We start from the raw sequence: 10340 nt of genomic DNA, 5'->3' as shown, positions 1-10340 counted from the left end.
TATCATTGACTAGTCCTTTTGGAGCATAGGCCATGTGGTTTGGGCTTTCCATTGGGGCGTTACAAATGGCATCAGAGACTATCCCAACCAGAAATGTGGGACTTGAGCCGTGCCACCTATAATGGACAGGCCCGACGAGGACGTCGGGAATTTAAGGGGGGTAGATTGTGATACCCCATATGATATGGAAAAAGGGTAGGTGGTGTATGAGATCCCACATTGCTTGGGAAGGAGAAGTTCTTGCTCTTTATAAGGTTCCAATGAGGCTCCAATTGTATCATTGACTAGTCCTTTTGGAGCATAGGCCATGTGGTTTGGGCTTTCCATTGGGGCATTACAAATAGTCACTTCCTTAATCAGTAAGTAAAAGAAAAAAATTAAAAAAAAAAAACTAAATGCATGAGCGGTCAAAATGAAGGGGCAAAATGGAAGGGCATAGTAGCAGTACTCAAAACATATTGCATGTAGATATACATTAGTGGTCCATATTTTTTTTTGTTTTTATCTATTCCACTTCATCTGCTTGATCTGCTCCTCAAACTAAATTTTCCAGCATCTTTTGACCGAATGGCTAAGTTGGAAGGGTCAAAGGTGGTCTGCCTGAAAATTTATAATAAACGAACAAGAATGAGATTCCTCATTAATATTTAAATGATTATTACGTTCAAGAAGATGAGATGCTGAAACAAAAGAAATCATACATAGTTCTATATGATGTATAAAGAAAATAATAAAAGATTAGCTAGGCTGATTTAGATAAAAAAAAAAAAAAAAAAGAAGAGAGAGTCTAGTTGTGTTTGGTAAGAGTAGTCTTATTCATTACTATTTACAAACAATTTACTACTATTCACTATCTTTTTCGCCATTATTTACTAGTATTCACAGATCATTTGAAATCAGCTCAATATCCAAACATAGCCTAAGCCAACATGTTTTAATTTGGTCATGTCAAGGAGATGATCACCTCTATATACTGTTGTTTGCAAGCAATAGGGAATTGCTACTAATTATAAGGGAGCACTAATATGATCAGTTGTTTTAAGGCTTTTGATGAATGAAATTTTCAACATCCATTACTCCCAAATCATTGACAAGGTCTTATTTTGATGTTGAGTTGAGTTGAGTTTTTATGAATAATAGTGAGTTGAGATGGTGAAATGAGTTTTATGGGGCCCACTTAAAATGAGTTTAGATGTGTTTGGATGTTAAGATGAGTTTAGATGTTGTTAACGTTGTGTTTCATACGCCTTTGGGCCAGGTTTTATCAACTCAGGACTTCAAAACTGGGTCTGCAAAAATGAAGAAGAAAGAAGCTGGGAGAGGGCGGCCTTGGGACCGGGGAGTCTTCGATACTAAAGTCAGTAAATTATTTTGGAAGTTCGTAAATAATCAGAGAGTCTAGAGAGCTTTTTATACTTGGAAGTTGCTATTTATACCGGGAGTTTAGGGGGACAGATCATGCCTGCCCTTGTGGAGCTCATGTCCTTTTATTGTCCATTTTGTCAGAGTCCTTTAAATGCGGCGTGTCTATGCAATTGTGTCATTAATGTGGCATGTTGCTTGGGTAGTGGTGCCATTAATGCCGTGTGGTTCCTCGATTCGCTTTACTCTGCTGGTGTCTTCGGTGGTCCGTCGATGTTCCCTTGTCAGAAGATCAAATGTTTTCTTTCTTTCCCGTTCTCCCTTGTACAGGTCCCTATGAGCGGGATGATGCTGAGTGGTGTCAAGCCTATCTATCCGATCAACCATCATTGCCTACTTTCCCTTGTAGGCAAGTTGCTTCGAAAGCAAGTTTGGGCCTTGGGGGTCTGGTATTGGGGCGAAGCCCACTACTCTTGGCCGAGCACCTAGTGGGCTTATGAGTGAGGGGGAAATCCCCTTACAGTTACCCAGCCAATTCCTATAGGATGGGTCTGATGGGAATTCTTCCTTTCCTTGATTAATTAATTTTTGCAACTGCGGCTAAGCGGCCTTTTCTTTCCGAGGACGGGGAGTTGTGGGTTTCATGATGCTCACGTGTCGCACTTCTGCTTTCCAACCATATCCAAGTGGCATTTTCGTCTTTATACAATACCTGGAAACGGTTTGCCTTCAGCTTTTATGGTTGTATTTCGACAGTTCCGATCTGCATTAAATGGCACCTTGTCATTCCCTTCGTCACCATTCACTTCAGGCGGTTACTTCTTTCCCACTTCGCATCACTGGATATGCTCTGCTGGAATCGCAGCGATCATGTGATTCTTGTACTTCGTGAGGCAGGGTTTGTACTGCCTCGGGATGTCAACCATTGAGCTTGCCTATATAGGGTCCCTTTCTTTCTCAATAACGGGTTACTTAGTCTATTATCTCTTCTACTGAATATCCTGTGTTCTCCTCTCCTTTTCAAGCACATCCCCTTGCGTTGTTCTTTCTGATTTCTCTTCTTTTTCCATAGTTGCTAATGGCCCCAAGAAATCCTTGTGCCCTTCCAGGATGGCTAGATCTTATGACTTTGTCCGTACCACAGACAGGCAAGGCGACACCATTCTAGAAGAGTTTGCTGGCTTCTGATGGCCTTTGGAGGTGACTCTCGTCGAGTTGGAGTTGTTGAAGGAGACCTATAGGATTTCTCGGACCTTGAAACTCGAGGTGCCTTCCACTACCAAAAGAGCCGTAGATTTCGAGGGTTTTGCCTCTAAAGTGGCAGTGTACCCACCATGTTCTCTAGTTGTCTCAGATTGTCTTTCTATCATCTAGTGTGAGAAGTGTTGGATCTTCTCCAGTTGGTGACTACTCAGCTTCCTCCTAGCGCGTGGAGGATCCTTGTATCGTATTGTGTCATTTGGCGTCATGCGTTGGAGGAGGCCGGGGCTGACTACCCAGACCTCACGGCGCATGAGTTCCTCCTCACTCACAACCTTATGAGGCGAGCTCGTAATATTTGCAGCTTCAAATCAGTCCACTTGTTGGTTTGGCTGGAGTAGTAGTATACCAAAGCGAGGGGGTGGGGTTGCCTATTCTTCTTTTTGTCTAGCAAGGGGTAGGAGTTCCCTATTAGCCAAGCCAATTGGCACGCGTTCCCCGTTTGCACCATATGAGGGTTTGTGGGCGATGACAAGAGTTGTCGTTCTACCACGACCCCAGGCGAGGCTTTCAAGATCGAGGTCATCCGTGCTTGGGTGAAGGCCCATCGAGACGACGTTCTTTCAGAGGCTTTGCTAGCTGAGGACAACCTTCATCGGCATCTGGCCCCTCCGACCAATTTGCGTTCCGACGTAGCCTTCCCATTAATGGAGGTCACGCCCCAAGTCCGAAGCCACTCTCCAAGCCCACCGGTGGAGGGGAAAGGGAAGAGACCTCGAAGGGTTTCTCTCGCCAGAGTCGACTCTGGCAACTTTCCCATTCCTCCTAGAGGTCCTTCCATGGAGGTGATCGTTATTCGGCCAGAGCCGTTGTTGCAGAAGAAAATGATGACGATCGCGAACCTTCCTCGTGCTGTGTTGCTAGCTCGAGGAGTTGTTGCTGATGTTCAACCTGCACTGCTAGTTCTCGGATATGTTGTTGAAACCGTCCTTGCGAGCCTGCCGGGCCCTTTGGTTGTGAGGGGGTCCTTAGTTGTCTCCTCGCCCTTTGGCACTGCCTTCGATTGGGTTCCTTCGCCCTTATCCTAGGATCATTTCACCGAGGGCGAGGGGGGGTCCCTTAAGCGGGTTTCCATCCTGGAGTCTCCTCTACTCTGCTCTCCTGAGTTCGAGGTTGCCTCAATCGGTGCTGAAGTGGCATGGGCCATTGCTTAGGCCGAGGAGGTGGTGGGGGAGTTCTTGTGGCTGAGGTAGCTACGACGTCCGCGGTCATTGGTACAGATGAGGAGGCTGTTGATGAGGTCCTGGAGGACTTTTGGTCAGTGGCTATGGAGAGCTGCGCCGACGGCATCCGTAAGGCGGATAGCAGGCTCAAGAGGCTCTTTACTGGGGTAAGTTCCTTACTTGTAAGCTTTCTGTGCCTCTTGTTTGCTTCCTTCTTTGATTTTGGCCAAGACTTTTATGGCAGGGCTTGGAGGGTTTGGTGGCATTCATTGTGGAAAACTGAGAAGAGGTGGTGAGCAAGAATAGAGCACTTCACTCGCTTGCCTATCTGGCTTTTCGCTGTGCAGTGGAGGAGCGGAAGAAGAAGGAAGAGGTTGAGGAGGCTCTTGTTGACTTATCAAAGTCCCGGGATGAGGCTGGCCTTTTTCATCTTGAGGTGGCGCTTGCCTCCGAGGCGAGGGATGGGCTACAAAGATCATTCGACAATTGTTAGCAGGAGCTTGAGCGGCTGAAGGTCTAAAACTTGGAGCTGCGTAAGCAGCAAGGCTCTGACGCTCAGTCATACAAGTGGCTGTCAGGGGAGTTTGAGAAAATCTCTCAGTCTCTGACGAACAAGAGAAAGACCCTGGAAGACAAGAGGAAACAAATGAGGAACTTGGAGACTGATCAGGCTGAAGCTAGATGCATTTTGGAGGCCCGTGATGCTACCATCTGGGGTCTGTGGGAGGAGCTTTCGTATGTCCATGGTGTTCGTGATGATTCCTGGCACTTTGGTTACACTAATTGCTTCGAAAAGATGAAGACTCATATTCTTCGGAATCTCTATGGAATCTGAGGGTTTTGAGTGTGCGGGAGCTTCCCCAGGATGAAGTGTTCGTGGAACGGGTTGCTTCATGCTTATATTGTCCTCGTTTTCCTTTGTTAGTCAGTTATCCTATTGGTGGCTTTCGCGGTATTGTTGACGAGGCCGATATCTCTCCATTTTCTCTTTGAGCCAATTTCCTTCTTTTTTTGCCGTCGATCTCTCGGATGCACTTTACTCCGCCTAGTCCTTTAGTTCTTCCATTTTGCGTTGCTGTGCTTCATTTTGATATGCAACTAGGCCTTTTGGCCTATGACGCTATGTGCTTGCCACTTTTTACCAGTGCAACATTCGGGCAGTCGAAGGACCCGGCCTGCGCTCCATCCTGGAAAGTTCGAAACGCCTCAAGCCAAACCGCCCCTTTGCTCTCCGAGTAGGTAATTCAGACAGCGATGTGGCTAGTATGCTCTTTCACCGCGATGAGGGTCAGGGTAAGTTTTCGGGCAGCCTCGGGGCTGGATCCGCTCTCCTTTGCCGGAGGGACAAGGTGGCCTCTAGCCCAATCCGTCCCTTTGTTCCTTGCGGGAGGTAGGTTATTTGGGTAGTTTGTAACTGGACTTGCTCCCACCTGTTGACACAGCATGGAAGGGTAAGTTTAGGTCAGGTTGGCGTTGATCCCACACTTCGTTGTAACGGAGGTCAGGGTAAGTTATTCGGGTAGTTAGAGGCTGATCCCGCTCTCTACCGTGGGGAGACAAGGCGGCTTCTGGCTTGACCTGTCTCCTTGGTCCACAAGGAGGTAGATTGTTAGGGCAGTCTGTAACTGTCCCGCTCCCTCCTGTTGAAGCTTATGAGAAATGTAAGTTTTCATCTTCGAGTAGTTGAAGACTACTTGCACTCTGTCGGGGAGGGGTCAAAATGCCTCAAGCCAAAACGCCCATTTGCCTTCGATGAGGTAATTCGGACAGAGATGTGGCTGCTCAACTCCTTCTCCATGATGGGGGTAAGGGTGAGTTTTTGAGCAGCCTTAGGGCTGGACTCGCTCTCCGTTGTGGGAGGGACAAGGTGGTTGCTGGCTCAACCCGTCCTTTTGTTCCCTGCAGGAGGTAGGCTATTGGGGCAGTTTACTACTGGACCTGCTCTTGCCTATTGACACAGTAGGGAAGGGTAAGTTTTGGGGCAGGCTGACGCTGAACCCACTCTTCGTCGTAGCGGAGATAGGGGTAAGTTATTCTGGTAGCCGTGGGGCTAGACCCGTTCTTTGCCGCAGGGAGACAAGGCTGCCTTTGACTGGACCCGTCTCCTTGATCTGCAGGGAGATAGGTTGTTTGGGAAGCCAACTACTGGACTCACTCTCGCTTGTTGACGCTTACGAGGAAGGTAAGTGTTTGCCTTCGGGTAGTTAAGGAATGCCAGCACTCCACCGCAGGAGGGATAAGACAACCGTTTGGCCTGCCTTTCCCTCTGGTATCCATCAGAGGAGGTAATTTGGACAGTGATGTGGTTGGTCCACTCCTTCATCACGATGAGGGTCGGGGTAAGTTTTTGGGCCGCCGGGGGGCTGGTCCCGCTTTCTTGGATTAGGAGGTTGAGCCTTCTACTCACCTATCATCTTTCGTGGGGAGGTAGGCTGTTCGGGTAGTTTGGGATTGGACTCGCTCCCACCTGTTGATATTGCAAGAAATGGCAAGTTTGGGTCAGGCTGACGTTGATTCCACACTTCGTCGTTACGAAGGTTGGGGTAAGTTTTTCGAGTAACCTTGGGGCTAGACCTGCTCTCCGTTGCGGGAGGGACAAGGTGGGTTTTGGCTTAACCAGCCCTTATGGGCCCGATGGAGGTATGTTATTTGGGCAATCTGTAACTAGACCAGTTCCTCCTTGTTGACACTCACGAGTAAGGTACGTTTTTATCTTCGGGTGGCCGAGGGCTGACCCGTACTCCTCTGCATGAGGGACAAAGCAACCTCTAATGTGGTGTGGTTCCCCCCGATTCCCTTTCTTCTGTTGGTGTCTTCGGTGGTCCATCGATATTCCCTTGTCAGAAGATCAAAGGTTCTTTGTCTTTACTGTTTTGCCCTGTACGAGTCCCCATGAGTTGGATGCGGCCGAGTGGCGTTAGGCCTATTTGTTCCATCAATCATCATTGCTTACTTTCCCTTACAGGCGTGTTGCTTCGTGGGCAAGTTTGAGCCCTGGGGTCAGGTATTAGGGCAAAGTCCACTACTCTCGATTGAGTGCCTAGTGGGCTTATGAGTGAGGGAGAAATGCCCTTACAGATGTATTTATAGAAAGTTAAAAAAAGTTGTGAGTCTCGCGTGTAAAAAGATGTTGAGTTGAAAAAAAATTGTAGATACCGCGTGTAAAGAGGTGTTGAGTTGAAAAAAGTTGTGGTTCTCACATGTACAGATGTTTTGAATTGATATGAGTTTAATGATTTGAGTGTTAGGTATTTAGATATTAGACTCAAGTTAAAATTAGACTCAACTGAATTGATTTCAGTTTAATCTAAATTCTAAAGGGAAGCTTAAAAAATTGGATTGATCGATCATACGTACATCTGGTAACAAAGGCGTGTCGTTGCACCCGCACATAGAGCCTATACACCAGTAGAGTTGAAGTAATGAACATCAGATCTTGAAAATCTGAGCCAGGTACTGTCTTCCATGCACCCATAAAACAAAAAGAGACAAAGAAAAATTGGACAAAAAGAAATCTAAGTACACCGTACAAGGCTGAGAAGAGGGGGAGCGCCTTTCTCCCTTCCCCTTGGCTATAGAGCTTTAAGAGATAGGACGTTGGGATTGTTTTATTTAGAGAACGTAAAATGATAGATATATAACCATTTTGATACATTTTAGACGACTATATTGGGATTGTTTTATTTACATTTTATATAAATATTTCCGTTTTAAAATATGGTTATAGTGGTAAACAAGATTGTAGGTATATTATTACTTGCCAGATATATGCATTAATAAGAAAGAGGGATGTGACCTAAACAAATGATTTATTAGTGTTTTCATATTTAACTTAATTAACAGGGAGCATATATATATAAGCAAGATTAGGAAGTGGGCATATATACCTGATGAAAGCAGCTGAGATGAGGATATACGCGTACTGGGGAAGGAAAGTAATTTGCTCAGCACCAAGATAACACTCCCACAAAAAGATTTGCTCTTCTCGAAGACAAGCGGATAGCCGTAGACCGAGCCAAACAGGTAGAGAGCCACAACCAACCAGAGCAGGATTGTCACAAAAAGCTTTAGAATCTGCTTTACGAATTTCCGAACCTTAACCTTCAGTAAACCATTGTAGTAGTGGTTAATGTCTCTCATGATCCAGTCCAAATCAGCTGGTTCCCGTGTTGAGAAAAGGGGCTCCCTCATTCCACTAAAGATTTTCGCAACCTCGTCATCCTTCATGTACCAATTAGTTTCTAGAATATGATAATCCCTAAGTACCTTCACATCCTTGCCAGTTTTTACCAGCTCACTCATCAATTGAATGTACCCTCTAAAAACCCAACGCCGGAAGACTACAGGCTTGAACATGACTTCGTATGCCAATAAGTTCCTAATAATGACCTCTGAGTTTACATTCACTTTAATGACCGGGAGCTTAATCGAGGCTGTTTCACGCTTGAACCCAATGTGTCTGATGTGATCCGGGGAGAATTTCACTCCAACATCAGACAGCTTTGATGCTGTAGGCATCAAGTACCCTTCCTGATCTCCAACCCCAGCTTTGTTTCCAATAAAGGATAGATAAAGTAGCAAAGACCACGGTAGACCAAGCAAACCTTTTACCAACTCAATTGGTTTTTTTAGTTCATTTGGCAGAGGTAGACCTGAGAGAAAATCCAGGACTCCGGTTGGCCCCAGTGATGGATGATATGCTGCACCATCATCACTCTTTTTTTTATCATCCTTTTTTTCCTCGACTTTTCTTCTTTCTTTTTTATCTCTTCCTTCTTTGTCAATTAATATTTCCAATTGTTGCTCTGTGAGCGTGATCAAGTGGTACAGAAGATCCAACATATGCGTGCACTTTAAAGCCATGGAATCCGGGTAGTTTTGCAGCACTTTGAATGGAGAGACTGCTTTACAATAACCCAACAATAATCGTGGAAGATTTTTCTCAACGATTAGTGGCTCCGAGCATTCCATGAGCAAGATATGTTTCAGTACAAAAATCGGAATTTGGTTTTGGAGCATTATCGTATCCCCTAGGATCTCATCCCTGGGGAATCTGCTCATATCTGTATGGGTTAATAAGCGAAGCAAAGTATCCGAAGAGGTTAGAGCAACTTTACCTCTGTTGTGGTGACAAAGCAACGCAAACAAAAACAAACCGTCTATCGCCATTGTGCATGCTATCTTCTCGTCCTTATCAGTCAAGTACATCTGGTAACAAGCGCGGATGTATGGCCCAAGCTTCACGAGTCCCTGAATGAGTTCTTGGAACTTAATATGTCTGAATTCATTATGAATGTTCCTCGCTACACCAACCTGGTGCATCTGCAGTGGTGACTCGGAATGATGGAGGGGTCCTAAGCCTATAACCTTAGGGGAGTAAGCTTCTGGCTTGGAGTTGCTTAGGAACTTGGGCACGGAGAAGACACAAACTGGAGGAATTTCAAAGTCATGATTGGTGCTGAATATGTTAATGATATCAGTGACAAATGGATCTTGCAGTCCAATATCGTTGCCATTGGCAGATGGATCTTGTAGTACTTCATTAATATCGGTGCCATTGGCGGATGAATGTTGCGCATGCTCATGCTGATCAAGGCTTGAACTTGAGGCCATCTTGGGTAGGCTACTAAGGACGCAGAAGTTTGTTTCAAGTCAATGGGTTTGCAACACACAAGTTCTTTAGTTGCGCTTTATAGCCAATTACTTCTATGGAAGTGTGATAAGTCGGTAAAATCATGGGCAATTATTCAATGGAGTAGTTGAGATGGCATAATCATAGTCCATTATAAAAACAGTTAAAGTTGACAAAATTACAGGCAATTTTTATTTTATCAGTAAATAACAATTTTATTAACGACAGATTAGGTATAGCAACATATTAGGTATCAGAAGAACCAGTGATTACAATTTGGCATTAATCTAAAAAATTTGGTGGAATCTAGCCAGTAAAAAACCAAATCTGTGCAATCAATTCCTTTCTTCTAGATACCTTAAAAACTCATCTTTCGTGGAAATCACCCCCAAGGCCTCAGACTCCTAGTTTTGGAAATGTGTTTTAAAACACCCCTCATAACAGCAAATCTCTATTATCAAATTGTAAATGGGGCAAACACAAAAGTCTGGAATAACCAAGGAGATGAAATGATATCCTTCTTGACACTCGTTTCCCCTCTAAATCATTCAATGAAATTCAAAAAATCCACCTTCTTGAAACAGTCAATCCACAAGCCTCTGATAAAACAATCTGGATCAATCATCATTCAGGATCATTTTCTGTCAAATCCTCATACGATTTCATATTATCATAGCATACCTCTCAACCCTCCAGTCCATTCACAAAAACTGACTGGAAACAACTATGGAGAATTAGGATCCAAGACAGATTGAAGTTATTTCTTTGGAAGGTCTGCACTAATATGCTCCCTACCAGGATCAAACTTCAATTCCCTTTATCACTTTCAGATTCTGATATTCTTTGCCCAATATGCCAATCTGAATCTGAAACGTCCCTTGACCATCTCTTTCTAAGATGTGCTCATACTCAAATCCTTTGGA

This window comes from Juglans microcarpa x Juglans regia, chromosome 7S (genome assembly GCF_004785595.1).
Source record: "Juglans microcarpa x Juglans regia isolate MS1-56 chromosome 7S, Jm3101_v1.0, whole genome shotgun sequence".
Classification (NCBI taxonomy): domain Eukaryota; kingdom Viridiplantae; phylum Streptophyta; class Magnoliopsida; order Fagales; family Juglandaceae; genus Juglans; species Juglans microcarpa x Juglans regia.
The sequence above is the reverse complement of the archived record's forward strand: the minus strand, read 5'-3'. Positions refer to the sequence as shown.